The sequence below is a fragment of the Mauremys reevesii genome, linkage group 1, assembly GCF_016161935.1.
Source record: "Mauremys reevesii isolate NIE-2019 linkage group 1, ASM1616193v1, whole genome shotgun sequence".
In the NCBI taxonomy this organism is placed as follows: domain Eukaryota; kingdom Metazoa; phylum Chordata; order Testudines; family Geoemydidae; genus Mauremys; species Mauremys reevesii.
This window is the reverse complement of record NC_052623.1, coordinates 245,999,652-246,009,222: the sequence shown is the minus strand read 5'-3', so window position 1 is coordinate 246,009,222 and position 9,571 is coordinate 245,999,652. Positions and strand designations below refer to the sequence as shown.

Genomic DNA, 9,571 nt, shown 5'->3' with positions numbered 1-9,571 from the left:
AAATTCCAGTTTGAATGTATATGGGAGAATAATATAATCTTGGGCCAGATTCTGCCCTTTCTTACACTGGTGTAACATAGCATTGTAGGATCACATATATTGCTCAGTATACCTCTGCATCTCCCATGGAAGCCAATGCAGAATTTGTTTATAAAGTTGTTTCACAGGTGTAACTATAAATCAAATTCAGTCCTCAGAGTTCAGTGTTTTTTTCATAGCTGTGGCAGAGTTGTGAATTGAACCTAGGCCTCCTGGCCTGAGTCCTTTGTCCATTGCTTTAACTACAAAGCCAACCTTCCTCCATGTAGAATTTGGCCATCTATCACATTATTGCTCCTTATAAAATATCTGCTTAGAAGATGCAAGCAATACATTTTGCTAAGTGCTTGTTAAATAGAACAATTAGTTGCAAAAAGAAATTAACAATTAGCAAGGACTGTTTTATTGATTTATGTGTCACATGGAGCTTTTCTTAATCCATGAAGCTCGTTTTTTTGAAATTCTCTCTTGAACATGAGCTTGTTACATTTGCCCTAGGTTTTTACATTGCCTGCTTAGAAAATGCAAATAGACTGCAGGCTAGATTGATGCTTTTGGAGGTGCATGATCGTCACCTGAATATTCCCAAAACCCATATGGTCCTCATTCTAATAGATATCTCCGTACAGTACCTGCTATCAAAATGCCTCAAATTCCTCTCAAGCCAATAAGCAATCATGAATTTACTGTGGTGAGCCATACAATATGGAGCTCATGCTTCCACGCAATCCTCCTCCTCTACCTCTCTCCCACTCCCATTTATAGAAAACACTTATAAACCCTTTTCCATAAAATAATTCATTTTGCTTTTATTATGCTGTCCAGTGCCCTGAGTGCCTGGGGAGGGTTGGGAAGGATTGTAATAGATTTTTGTATAAATTATTTTTTTTAATTCCAAAATATAAAGCCATTTGTTGAATGAGGATCACAGGCCTTCGTTTCAGGAGTGCTGAGCACCTGCAGCTCAGTTCAAGTTGTGAGTGCAATGCCGCTCTGAAAATCACACTCTGTATTTATTTACTTACTTCAGCTTTTCTATTGCCTATCCCTGTCTCTAGGCACTTCACAATAATTAAAACAACAGTGTTCTTAGAAACCTAGTCAACAATACACCTATTGAACTGCCCAAGGAGATAACAGAACCAATCTTCCATAAGTCCACTCTTATACCTAATGAAGTTTTCAGCCCATTAACCCAGTCTCATTATTCTTGAGGGTTCTTAGCACCTCCCAGGAAGGTGCACAGAACCATGAGGATTGGACCCTACATTTACAGTATATACAAAGTACTGCTGGCTTTATATATATATATATACAGTAGGGAAAAGATGAGAAGCGTGTTGCCCTTTTGAGTCACTAATGCTGCATGATAGTGGGGAAGTCGGCTAATAAAGTTTTTATATTAACAAAGTTATAGTTTGCTAGCTGGATATTTGACAGCTGCCTGTGGAATAAGACAGTACTCCTTTCCCCTCCCTACTGGGCCTAATTCCCTGGTAACCTTATTGAAAATGTGCATGGGCTACAAAACTAAAGATTAACTGTCCAGGGACCTGCTTCCTGGATCTTATTTGAAGATTAAATCAAATGGCAGGCAATATATATTTGGTAATTCAGCTTTGTCTCAGACTTTTCCCAGCTAGTGGCAAGTGTAATAGAAGAATCTGACACTCAAAATCAGTAAAAGGGATTTTTTTTTAATGGGTTATAGTTTTGTTCTTATGGTGAAATTGGGATTAATAATTTATTTCTTCATGACTGAAGATCTGGTGCTTTTATTTTTTGAACAAATAACAAAGTCATTGTATTTACAGATGATCCTGCCTTTTTTAAGAGATATTATTTATTCTTAATTTATTGCATAACAAATACCAATTCAGACAAGGAGAGTTTAAAATGCCAACTGTAATACGATAGCATTTATTTAAACAGAAAGGGGAACAAATAAATTTTAAAAACTCTGTGTTTAGAGTAGGTATTAGTAAATGGATTTCTATTCAACAAATTGGAGTCAGATGGATGGAGATGTTACGCTGTTTTAAAAAACTGTATTTAGAAGGCACGTACAAAGACACCGAAGTGTGATTTGTCCTAGTAGCAGACATCTGAAGAACAAGTGACATTCTTACACAAAATCTATATTGGTGATGTATTTAATTACAGAGTTGATTGAAATTGACAGCTTTAGTGACCTATGTTTGCACCGGTAGTGATTGATGGATGCTTCAAATCTGGTTACTTTTAAGCCAATTCACATATTGTTCAATAATATCATCCTGTCAAATTGCAAAATAAATAATTTTTTTACAAGTGTATGGACTAGGCAGAGCACATGTTTAATTAAAATAAGGTAGAGATGAATTATGTTTAAATATTCATGCAATTGTTAAAAATATTATCATTATAATTTCAATGCAAGGTGAAGAAAGTTCAATATTACTCAGGCCATCTATGTTCCTTAAGAAACGTATATCATTCACATCAGTGCAAGATCTTTCATCACAGATTAACACTGTGAGTCTTGTCTCCTCTGCTTATGTACTAGTAACTCCTATTAATATTGTGGCACAATCATTGAGAAAGCCATTCCAAAAATATGTGACATCTGCATATCTGGATGCTTTGCAGTCAGGCTTCAGGTCAGGGAACAGCATGGAGACTGCTTTGGTGGCACCAAAAGACGACCTCCCTAAACTCCATGCTCACCCTACTCAGTCTTTCTGCAGCTTTAGATGGAGTCAATAACAAGATGCTGCTGAACTATCTACACAACATAGCTGAAGTAGACTGCACAGCATTGCAAAGACTCCACGCATTTCTCTTGAACAGGACTCAGAGAATAGCAATGGACAACTGTTTTTCTTTGCCCAAAAGACTTCTCCTTTGGAGTTCCACAGGAATAGCTCCTGTCCCCTTCCCCACTATTCATCATTGACATGAGACTACATGGAGATGTGGTGAGAAATTCTGTGACAATTACCCTGATAACCCCTAGCTGTATATCTCATTTACCACAGAGGTAACCAACACCATCACAAGAGATTGGCTCCTGGGTGAAGAGCAGCTGGCTCAAATTAAGATCAGGTAAGACTAAAGTAATAATGTTCAAAGAAAACAAATGGTTTGAAGAACTAATGGGGAGACTGACCTTTTCTTGTATCTAAGGCATCTGCCTTCTGGCTAAGTGTCAAGAGGTTTCATAGTCTTTAGTTCAACAGTAAGCCCAGAGGACCTGGTAGTACTGGGGATAAGAAAAAGCCTTCTTCCATCTTCAGTTTGGACAGGACCTTGTCACAGTGTTCCATGCCTTCCTCACCTCCAGATTGGATTGCTACACTCACTGTATCTGTGAATGCAGAGGCTCCAGCTTGTGCAGACTGTGGCAGCCTGTCTCATCAGTGAGGTGGGCCTCTATGAGCATAACAGCCCTGTGCTCTGATCCCACCACTGGCTCTCAGTCCACTATTGTTTTTAGTGTAAGATCTTGATCCTGATATTCAAAGCAATCAGTGGTTCTGGAGCAAGCTACCTCCGTGACCACATCTCCAGCATCACCCAATAAGACAGTTCTGCTCCTCTGCAGCTGTGCTAGCTACAAAGCCCTGGATGAAAGAAGTAAGAGCCAGAGATAAAGTGTTTTCAGAAGAGGGAGGGTCAGGTTATGAAAAGAGCTTTCAAGCAGAGATTAGAATATCATTAAGGCCTTCCCCTTTGATAATGCTTTCTTGCTGTATCTGGAATTATTAAATCATGTAATGGAAACATCAGACTCTGTAGTTAAGATTTGCACTTAAAGCAGGACTCAAATCCTATGTTTTACAAATTAAAGATTGAATTTGATCTCCAAATTTGGCACAATTTAATTTTTTTATTTGTTTTTTAGAAAAGGATTAGTATCTTTTGCATGGGAAATGTTTAAAAATGCTCCTTCTTTCAATTTTTACCTCACTTTTCTTACAATTTATTTAAATTCCTCTAACCTAAACTATAAATGTTACACAGACTTCAAATTTCGCCCAACAATTCATCTTTACATTTTCTCAAACACAGGCTAAGTAGTAGAACTTGAAATATTAAAGGTTTAAATTTATTGCTATAATTTGTGATAGCCAAATTGAATTTCCCCAAAGAAAACCAAGCACATACTGTTATGGATCTGAATTGTCAAAACATCCTCTTACCGAGGGATGGAGCCATAGGCATGTGATCCAGTTTATGAGATGGCACAGGGGAGTAAGCAAGAGAGAATGGAGAAAATTGTGTTATACTGGGATATAAGAGATAGCAGTGATCTTAAGTAGAACAAGGAATGAGCATTGGTATGGAGATGGTATACTCAGGATGTGGGGTAACATTAAGAGTTAAGCAGCCATGTCAGGAGAGAGCAAGAGGGTCCAGCTGGAGAAGGAGACAGCAGGGATAGACCTTGGCCAACGGCTCTCACACAAAATGACAAAACCAATCGAAGGCCAATTTTAAAACAATCCTGATTAAAAGTGTGGATGTCTTAAATATTGAAGATTTATTGTCAGTAAGAGAACTCCAATGGAAAAAATGTAAAGTATAACAGATTAGTAGCAAGGGCAACTAGAGAGTAGAGTAGAGTAGAGAAGGACACTAAAATGATTAGGGGTTTGGAACGGGTCCCATATGAGGAGAGATTAAAGAGGCTAGGACTTTTCAGCTTGGAAAAGAGGAGACTAAGGGGGGATATGATAGAGGTATATAAAATCATGAGTGATGTGGAGAAAGTAGATAAGGAAAAGTTATTTACTTATTCCCATAATCCAAGACCTAGGGACCACCAACTGAAATTAATGGGCAGCAGGTTTAAAACATAAAAGGTGGTACTTCCCAAATGCCAAGTGCTTATGACATCAAAATGAAATGTCATTCATAGTAAGTAGTGCAGATCTGCGGTCTTTCCTCTTTTTTCTTACATGAGGGATGAAATAGTAAACAATGATGACATTTAAAGCATCATCACTTAGCATCTGAGTTAACACCTCCCTGAGATGAATGTGGGAGTTCACACCTCTCAGAGCTATCACTCCAGGTTCTCTGCAGATTTGACTAAACATCTCTGCATAGGTTACTCTTACTTCATGTTTCTAAGATTTTCTTCACAACCATAACAGCCAGAACCTTTTTTAAAAGTAAAGCTGTAATTGTGGAGAACAAGATAGCAGCATGAGCTTGGTCCAAGTGTACCATACAGGCTCAGTCCAATCCATATCTTTAACATAGCAATTTTTTTACCCATCTGGCACACTGTGTATTCACTCTAGGGAACAATCTATTCCACCCTAATGTGTAACACAGTAGAGAATGAGGTTTATTCTCTTCACTACTGAGCATGAGTTTCCAACATTGCCCTGCTAGTAATTGTACATGCTAGGTGTCTGTCTCATACCCTGAAGACTTGCAAGAACAGCATTGAAATTGCCTGGCACAGTTTTAATTTCTTTGTCTGCTTTTCAAAGGTGCCTAGGTGCAGTGTAATCCTTTATCTGTTGATCATAGAATATCAGGGTTGGAAGGGACCTCAGGAGGTCATTTAGTCCAACCCCCTACTCAAAGCAGGACCAACCCCCAGTCCCCCCTGTTCCCTAAATGGCCCCGTCAAGGAGGGAACTCACAACCCTGGGTTTAGCAGGCTGATGCTCAAACCACTGAGCTATCCTTCCCCCCCTGTTTTTGGGTGACCACCTACTCGCTGTGCTGATTATATGTGAGTGATACATGTGAAGGGTACTTCAAACCCCAAAGCACTGTTCAGAGTTACAGCCAAAGAGTAACCTTGTTCTTATAAGGTGCCACAGGATTCTTTGCTGCTTGTTCTTATGAGCACTGTGCAAGGCACCTTCCAGTTTTTGCACACTGCATAGCTATGGAATTATCAGAGTCTAGGAAAATCATATCCTTATTATGGAGAAATGGTACAGTAATCTCATAGTTAAGGTTGTGGCTAGTTTTCATGAGAAGACCAAAGTTTTGACAGCCACCCCAACTTGAATTTCATACATATGTACTATGGCAATGGAAATTTCTTCAGGCTTATTCCAAAAAGTAGTAAAACTGATGTTCCCATCTTGCACTGCTTAGGAGGAACTTCCATTAATTCAATGGCAGTTTTTCCTGAGTCAGGACTGCAATCAGGCTGAAATTGTGGAGAACAATAGATTGTTTAAAAGGATGAAAATACATGAAATTGTAAAGCGGAAAAATAACATAGCAATCTGAAAATGAACATGAATAATGGAAAAAGCTGTATAGTACTTGATAGGAAATTAGGAAAGAGGGTGGGGGAAATAAGGAAATAAGTTTTGCTCTTGTTTAGAAGCCAGCATGTGAACTTTAGGGGGTACTCTAAAAGAAAGCTAGCAGAATACTATTTGGAGGTTCACAATCATGCCACTGGGATCCCCCTCGGTATATGTATATATAGCAGCTTGATTTGTGTAAATAGCTTGTATTGTAATTTATGCTTCCTGGGTGCATTAAATTCTAGCCTACAATTTGCTTTAACGTCTTCAAATCAGGTCTATTCCATGCCTTTAGGAGGTGAAAATCTACATATTTTCACACTTCTATACACAAACATACACACACGTATATGTAGCTGTATGGATATTATGGACAGAGCAGGTAGTGAGCAGGTAGTGATGCCTATAATTGTTTGCCTAACACTTTCCATTATAAGACCATTTTACACTGTTTACAACTTTGTCATATTTAAAAAGGGTGGGCTCAAATTTTCATGGCACCTGTCTGTCTTAGGCTGCTTTTAATTTATTTCAAGTTTCAGCTAAAATGGTTCAGTCATTTCTAAGAAAAAGATTAGGGAGGAAATGTTAAATTCTCACAACATTTTCATGCAGAAGTTCTAGTACCCCCGTGCTTTGAATACCACAGGAGGCTCTCTCAGGCTCCTTTAAAACTGTTAGTCCCAAGTCAATAATGAGAGTCAAATGTTCAAAAAACAGATCCATATTCGTGGGCAGAGTATTCCCGCGTGTCGGAGCTTCTCTTGGCACAGGTGAGCAGGGGAATCAGAGATCCAGTTTTGGCTCCCTGATTCTGAGGGCTGGTCGGTGATGGCCCCCAAGCATAGGGGTTCTCTAAATTAGGCCAGCAATGTATGGTCTCTTGGTGACGTATGCAATTTGAGGACTGTCAGCTTTACCAGAGTAGGGATTTGGGATCCAGGGATCAGGTTTATGGCATTAGACATAAGAACTGGCTGCAAAGTTTGGATTTGGCTCTGAACTTTACCAAAGTTTTGGAAGTATTCAGTGCTAGATATTTATTTTGGGCTTACCTCTCGTTTAAGTTTCTGAAAGTCCTATGAAATTTTTTTCCAAGGCCAACTCATGAAATCTCATTTTTCCATCTCTCTTTCCCCATCTAATCTAACACAGTATAAAATGAAATTATATTTTTTTTTCAGAAAAGACTATTTATGAAGACTCTGGTTGCAACACTCAAATGTTAAGGTAGGTCTGAATTCATTTTTTTTTCAACTTGTTCATTTTGATTTAAACATATTGTTAGAATAATCTATGTGCTATTAGATGAAGACAAGGTAAGGAAATACATTGAGGAAAGTATTATACATAATTTTAAAAGATCCTAGACTGAAATACAATTGTTAGTAATTTTTCTTTTCTTTTTCAACTTTTCTTTATTTCTCAGCCATTTTTGGATAGACACTATAAGGCAATCACTGTGAATAGGATGTAACAAAAGCCATCTGAAGGTCAGTTAAATCCATCCATCAGAATATCAGCAAGTGGACCTACAACATTTATAGAACTTTTATTCATAAGAGAAAGAAATCATTAATTGGTGATTAACGTAAGAAGGTAATAATGAATGCAGATCTGTGTAGTAGGTTTTTTATTACTCATCTTCAGCAGGCAAGATAAGAAAACAAAATGAAGAAATTAGTTTTCATGTGCCAGAAAAGCTGTTTTGTGTAGGCTATTGATTGAAATAAATGTTGATGTCCAGTGCTTCTGGGAAGATCCAGATTCAATAATTGATCTAGCTAACAGATCACAAATGCATTTAAAAGGGCTACTTTTGTGCCAGACTACAAAATCTGTATCAATTATAGTGTATTCAAGAGAATTCACAGCAGAAATATTTTACGATGTTTAAATAGAATATCCAACATAACATATTTTCAGGATAAAATTTGATATTCTTTGAATTAGAAGTACAGGGGTTCATACCAAAAGTTCAAATAACTTTAATGGATCTGATGTCATCATGCAAACATCTTTATAGTCAGAAAATATGAAAACAAGTTCAATTTGTGAGAAGTAGACAGCCATTTTTGAAATAAGAGTAATGCTCCTTTAAGTGGCCTTCTTCACCAGAAAAAGACAAGCAACAGCAAGTATCATAAAATTATATCCAGTACTTCCCATACCATAGTTTAATTTCAATTTAACTTTATATAAACATTTCTTTACCTTCAGTAACGGGGCGGGGGAGGGGGGGACAGACCCTGTTCATATTCATTTTGTATTATTAAAACTACATTAGCAATATAGATGTATTAATTTACAGATACAGATACTAATTGCTTAAATATTGAGTTCAAAACTAGACACCAGTCCTGGGAAGGGATAATTGGTTCTTGCCATAGAAAAAACTATAATAAAGAACTTGAAAGTGCTGTCACATTTCACATAACAAGCGAAATCTCAGAATATTTGAAAAATATTCAGAGAGAAAATGTCTTGGGGCTTTCCTAATGAGAATGAATGTGGTTTGAAAAGATCAAATAATATCCACATATGTCAAATACAGGTTCTAATAACAGTTAGAGATAATGAATAAAATTAAAGTAGGTCATTTTAAGTCATTTAGGATCCAATAGGAGGCATACCTCTTCATAACTGCTTGTTAAAATATAATTAGAAGCATTTGCTGTATTTACAAAAAATGTCAATATCAAAGATTTAAAAAAACAATTAAAATGAGATATTTTACCATCCTTTAATTTTTACTTGTGTTTTGGTTTTATTAGCATTTCAGTAGTAAACGGGCATGTAAATATATTAATAACTGGGACAATGAATAATATAAGTAATATTATAATAGAGTTGTATTTATTTTTCCTGTAGATGGTAGTTTTTAGCGGTCTTCATGTGGTTTTGTACATGTAGAGGGAAAAAGAGATATCTACATTAAAGAAAGGAAAATCCAGACAACAGCATTCTTTGAACCCAGAGGTAAATTATACATTGGAGTCAGATGCTTAGAGAAAATGTAAAATAAATAAAAACAATAAAACAATATAGAAGTGAGCATATAAGCTCTGATATAAAGCCCCTTGAAGTCAAGTGCTCAGCACCTTTCAGGATTTGGCCCATGCTTACCAAGCTCATAGTATATGGGTAATAAAAAGGTATTATTCATCTATAATGTTGACCCAAGAGGCAAAACTATTAGTCACAATGTTAATTTTGGAGCCAAAATCTGCAAACACTACTTACAGCTCATGCTGGTAAGTGCTATG

The 9,571-nt window shown here is 37.0% G+C and overlaps 1 long non-coding RNA gene across 1 annotated transcript; it reads left to right on the top strand.

The window, feature by feature from the left end:
- The first annotated feature begins 3,080 nt into the window (after positions 1–3,080).
- Positions 3,081–8,054, top strand: LOC120395850. The gene is made up of 3 exons (XR_005592849.1): positions 3,081–3,123; positions 7,490–7,535; positions 7,735–8,054. It is a non-coding gene; the product is annotated as an uncharacterized LOC120395850 (long non-coding RNA).
- Positions 8,055–9,571: the final 1,517 nt, after the last annotated feature.